At 36.7% G+C, this 5417-nt stretch overlaps 2 non-coding genes across 2 annotated transcripts; both read right to left on the minus strand.

Annotated features, from left to right (window-relative positions):
• Positions 1–1504: 1504 nt before the first annotated feature.
• LOC148803967 (small nucleolar RNA snoR2/U65) lies at positions 1505–1658 on the minus strand. The gene has a single exon (XR_016081799.1). It is a non-coding gene; the product is annotated as a small nucleolar RNA snoR2/U65 (small nucleolar RNA).
• Positions 1659–1712: 54 nt separating this feature from the next.
• On the minus strand, positions 1713–1930 carry LOC148803968 (small nucleolar RNA Z112). The gene has a single exon (XR_016081766.1). It is a non-coding gene; the product is annotated as a small nucleolar RNA Z112 (small nucleolar RNA).
• Between the last annotated feature and the right edge of the window lie 3487 nt (positions 1931–5417).

Consider the following 5417-nt stretch of genomic DNA (forward strand, 5'->3'; position numbering starts at 1 on the left):
CACCGAAAGGGACGGGGCGGAGTGAACTGAGGAACTCGAGTAGACTTGACAGATGCATGACCTCAGAATCCAAAGACAGCAAGATGGCATGAGGGAAAATGAGACCCAGAGGGCCCTTCTATTTATAGCCTTCACACCTTCGATTCAATGGCCCAGATTAAGGCAGATCCGACGGTTTGCAGGTGCGCTGACCGCACGCCTTTTGAAAACCGAAAGGCAATTGGCTGCACATCTCCCATGATTGAGGTAATGACGACTACATGACATCCGGAGTTAAGAGCCACTGCAGCACGTTTTTGGAATTCGAGGTTAGAAAATCTCCTAATTCCCGCGAACGCATTTAATGTGAGAAGTCAATCAAGTTTGAATTTCGGTCAAATCAGTCCATCATACTTCATGAACTCCTTGCGCTAAGGTAACGCTCTCAGCCCAAGGAGTGGGGGGCAATTGATGGAGGACGATTTGGCCCGACCTACAAAACAATGACACATGGACCTGACTCAGCACGAGCCGCAACTCAACATCATAGCCTGATAATGGCTAAGTAACAGGCCTATAAAGCAGCTCGCTATATCACAGCTCGCCAAAGAAGGAGCTCACTACAACACGAGCTCCGGTTCCCCGAACTACTCCAAAGGGGATATCCCGATGCTACCTTAGCTCGCGAGCTAGGGAAACCAGCTCGCTCAAATCCCTAAGCAGATAAGTCATTGGAAGGGCAACCCTCAAGTATTCCTAAGCTCGCTACAAAATAGCTCGCAAGTGAACAGCGCGAGCGTTCCTCAGGAAGCTTCTATCTGACAGACCGTACCGATCAGACTGCGCCACGTCCCTTGTCTGACGGCACAGTCCCTGTCCTTTCAACAGTCTGCACCCACGTCTCTCAGCAGGCGGAGGCGTGCCTGCCCCTTTGGAGACGTGTCACCCATCCGAGCAAGGGGTACGTCGCAACGGCCACCTGCGCAGCCCTGGCAGGTAATGGCTACGGCAGGGACCCAATGGCGGTTATGCCCGATCTGACAAGAACACCCTTATAAAAGCCCTTGAGGCAGAAGGGGAAGGGATCTTCAGACTTTTTGAATACTTTCGCACTCTCACACTCTAACTGAGTACACTTTTGCTCGTGAGCTAACCTCTCGAGCACAGTGATAAAGCGCGACCTACACTCTTAGCTTTTGCACTATTCTTTTCTCTTTCCCCTACGTTCTGATTAAGCATTGGAGTATTACCACCGAGTAAACCCCGGGAATCCTTCTTTTCCATCTTCTCAGGTGCCATCCGTTGCCAACAAGGAGACAGTCCCTAGCCAGGTAGGAATGCCCGGATCGTGTCGCATCAACAAGCAAACAAAGCGGGTACAGAACCGTAGTACTCAGTAATTTTCCTTCAAAAAGGAAAATTCAGCCGGTAATTCCAACTTAATAAATTAATATGTATCCTCAGTTCCTCACAGGCTTCCGCAACTAATGCATGATTAGTAAAAAGGAAGAAAAACAGAAAAAAAAACTGTAATCGCAGAAATCGGCTCCGTTGATGAACGGCTTAATATCAGATCCACAGGTTCCTATCAGCAGCGAAACAACAACAAATTGTTTTGATTTAGGCCCGATCATAGCATCGCTTGCAAATTTTCGCTACCGGCGACGTGGCATCGGACATATCAAAAGATCCAACAGAAAGAAGATAATACAAGAATGAATGAATTAAATGAAAACCCTTAGAGACCCATTTCAAATCATACGCACAGCGGGCGCAAGCCAATAATCCCAATTCCCAACAAACCAAACGGAACCCTAAGAAAGCGAATCAATAAAATTGAAACAAATCAGAGGAGAGTCGTTGGTTTTATGCGGGAAACAAGAGACTGCGCCGCTGCTGTTTGGAGTGTCATACGGCACTTCTTATCGAGGGCTTTCTTCCTCATCGAGAACCATTTGTTTATTTCAGTTTTCTCTCAGTACATAACCTCACCAGTCACCTCGCATTTGTAATGGGATGAAGTGAACGAAAGAAATGAGAGGGGATCCTCTTATATAGAGTATAGACATGGATTCCAACCCTGAAGGCCTGAAGTGAACCCTGACCCTAACCCTCCCTAATTCCTGCCTGCGTTAGAGAAGCATGCGAGCGTGATGTCCAGATGACATTTGAGATTTGTTGTTGGGATTATGATCTACGGGTGATCATGGGCCGGTCCGCCCGGGCTTAGCTGTGATAACTGGTAACTGATAGTCTTGATAAAGACTATACCCGGGCTGGGGCCCGGTCCAGATTCTCTGGAATTATGGTATAAGTATTTAAAAAAAGTGCTGAGACCATATATTAAGTGAAAAAAAAAACACTTATACATGTTTGATAAATAAGTCAGATAAGGTTTAAAGTATCGGAAATGTCAAGTGTATTGGAAAGGCAATTTAAGAAACGTATCGGGATACACATGTTTATCGGAGAAAAACTAAGATATGCATAAATACATTTGAAAACACAATATATACTTTAATAAATTATAAAAATACATCAACAATACTAAATATAAGACCTCAATGAGGTGTATATACATTAAATTAATATATTTTAATGGTTTATGTAGAAATATATTGTAGTTAATTATAATTTCATTAAAAATCCTATGTTTAACTATAATTTATAAATCATAATTCTTAAGTTTTAATGATTTATGGGATGGGAAAAAACCAATTCTCCTATCTAACCATAAAACATGCATTGGCACAACTTCTAAGTGAAAATAAATTAATAATTATTTATTATTTATTTTTAAAAATTATAAAAAATAAATAATCATTGTATATATATTAAAAAATAGTTATTAAAGAAGAAATTTCAATTGCATTGTGGATATGGTAGATCATCCATAGAATTATAATATATTCCATCACTGTGATTAAATGATAAAAAATAATTAATTAATTATTTATTTTTTAATTCTAAAAATATAAAAATAAAAAATAATTATTTAAAAAGAAATTTAAATTGGTATAGAATTATAATATGTTCAATTGTTATGACCAAATGATAAAATATAATTATTTATTATTTATTTTTTAATTCTAAAAATGTAAAAAATCAAAAAATAAATAAAGAAGAAATTTCAATTGTTCTATGGATATGATAGGTATATCTTAAACATATTTAGTCTTTATAGGGCAGAGAAAAAATTACATTTTTAAATTTTTTCTTAATTTATATTTTCCCCAAATATCTCCATGAAATTTCCATAAATCTACTGATAACACAAAAATGTGATTTTGAATGTAAGAAATGTATATCAACATAAATTTAAACATTCAAGGAAAAAAAGAAATCACAAGATATTATAAAAAATTCAAAAAAATACCTACATTTGCCATATTTTTTCAAAATTTGAAAAAACTTCAATAAAAATTAACGATTCACACTTGTTTCTTTCAATTTTTTTTGCAAATTTTGTACTCTAGGAATGAGGTTTGGAGTTTTAAAGTCATTTGGGGGTGGAAGAAAGCTTATTTCAAGGAAAAGAAGCTTGCTTTCTCCACTTACTTTTTTTCCAGTTTTTGGCCGTATCTTTTTCGTCGATATACTACCGATACACATCCGATATGAATTCAATATGTATGAAAAAAAGATGAGATGGCCAATTTCCTATCTTTTTTCAAAGATATGATACGATACACCCCGTATCAGGTGTATCGTATCGAAATTTTAAACCTTGAAATCAGTATAAATTCTCTTTTTAGAAAAAAGCACTTAACAAATAAGCAGGTTCAAGTTTGCTTTTTTTAAACACTTGTTGAACAAGTGCTCCTTTAAAAAATATGGGACAGTCCAGTCTCTTATGAAATTTCATAATGCCCAAACTACCCCCACGAATGGAGAAAACCCTTGTCTTCTCCATTCGCCTAATTCAAATAGGGCAACGATAGCAAGATATCAGAGGGCAACCAATAGCAACTTTGAATACAAAAAATCGACCAATGGGTGGGTCATTTTTTCAGTTCTAGTCAATAATCTTCATTCCCATTTTGTTTTTTTTTTTTACTTTTTTTGCGATATGAGACGTTTCATGCATGTATTGTCCCAAATCTGAAATCTTCTACCGAAACCCTACCTGAAATGCATTGGCGACGATAGGTAAAGCTCCCTCACCTACCACTTTGGCCGTTTTTAGTTTTTTATCTTTTTTCTTGTATATTTTATTGAAAGTCATTTTTTTTATTTTTTTAGTTATATGAATTGAAAAATGATGCATGTTATGAACAACTATGATTTTTTCTCATTATTGTTGAATATTATGTAGTTATTTGAATTTAATTTGTTATGTTCTTGCATATCCCAAATTTTGCTTCATTTTTTCAGGAATTTTAATGTGAATAATTGGTGAATTTGTGAATTTATTTTGTTATGTTCTTGCATATTTCAAATTTTGCTTTATTTTTTCTGGAATTTTAATGTGAATAATTGGTTAATGTGTAAGTTTATTTTGTTATGTTCTTGCATATTCCAAATGTTGCTTCATTTTTTTTGGAATTTTAATGTGAATAATTGGTGAATGTGTAAATTTATTTTGCTTCCATTTTTCAAATCCTTATTCCATTCTTTTGGTCGCTTCATTTATGTGAATTTATTTTGCTTCATTGTTATGCTCTTTATTTTTTAATTATTAACCTACTTGTTTTTTAATTTTTCACTGCAATTTCGTGATGTGTTTTACATGTTTTTTACCAATCTGCTCCCTAAAAGTACTTCTTGAAAGTACTTTGTGAAAACTGCTCATTGAAAGTACTTTCTAGAAGTACTCTTCAATATTTGTCCTTATTTTTATTGTTCACTTATTATTATTATTATTATTATTATTATTATTATTATTATTATTATTATTATTATTGTTGTTGTTGTTGTTGTTGTTGTTGTTGTTGTTCATTTTTTTTTATTTGGGTCCTTGCGGCATTCCACAAGTGAGTCCACATGGGCTAAAATTGTTTATATGTGTGGGTGAAATAAGGGCTAAAATTGTCATTTATAATAAAATAATCACTTGTGGGGATACTAGCTCACCAAACATCCCCACCCCAATAAGTGCTTAAAAAACCCAATAAGTGATTTGGCAAATCGCTACATCATAGCTCGCAAAAGAAGGAGCTCGCCACAACGCGAGCTCCGGGTCCCCCGAGCTACCATGGAAGGGATATTCTGAGGCAACTTTAGCTCGCGAGCTAGGGAAACCAGCTCGCCCAAGCCCCCAAGCAGATAAGTCATCCCAGGGACCAATTCTACTAAGGGTAACCCTGAAGCATTCCAAGCTCGCTACAAAGTAGCTCGTGAATGAGCAGCACCAGCGTTCCTCAGGAAGCTTCCATCTAATAGGCCGTACCGATCAGACTACGCCACGTCCCTTAACTGACGGCGCAGTCCCTATCCTA

This window comes from Nelumbo nucifera, chromosome 1 (genome assembly GCF_055504915.1).
Source record: "Nelumbo nucifera cultivar China Antique chromosome 1, China Antique-T2T, whole genome shotgun sequence".
Classification (NCBI taxonomy): domain Eukaryota; kingdom Viridiplantae; phylum Streptophyta; class Magnoliopsida; order Proteales; family Nelumbonaceae; genus Nelumbo; species Nelumbo nucifera.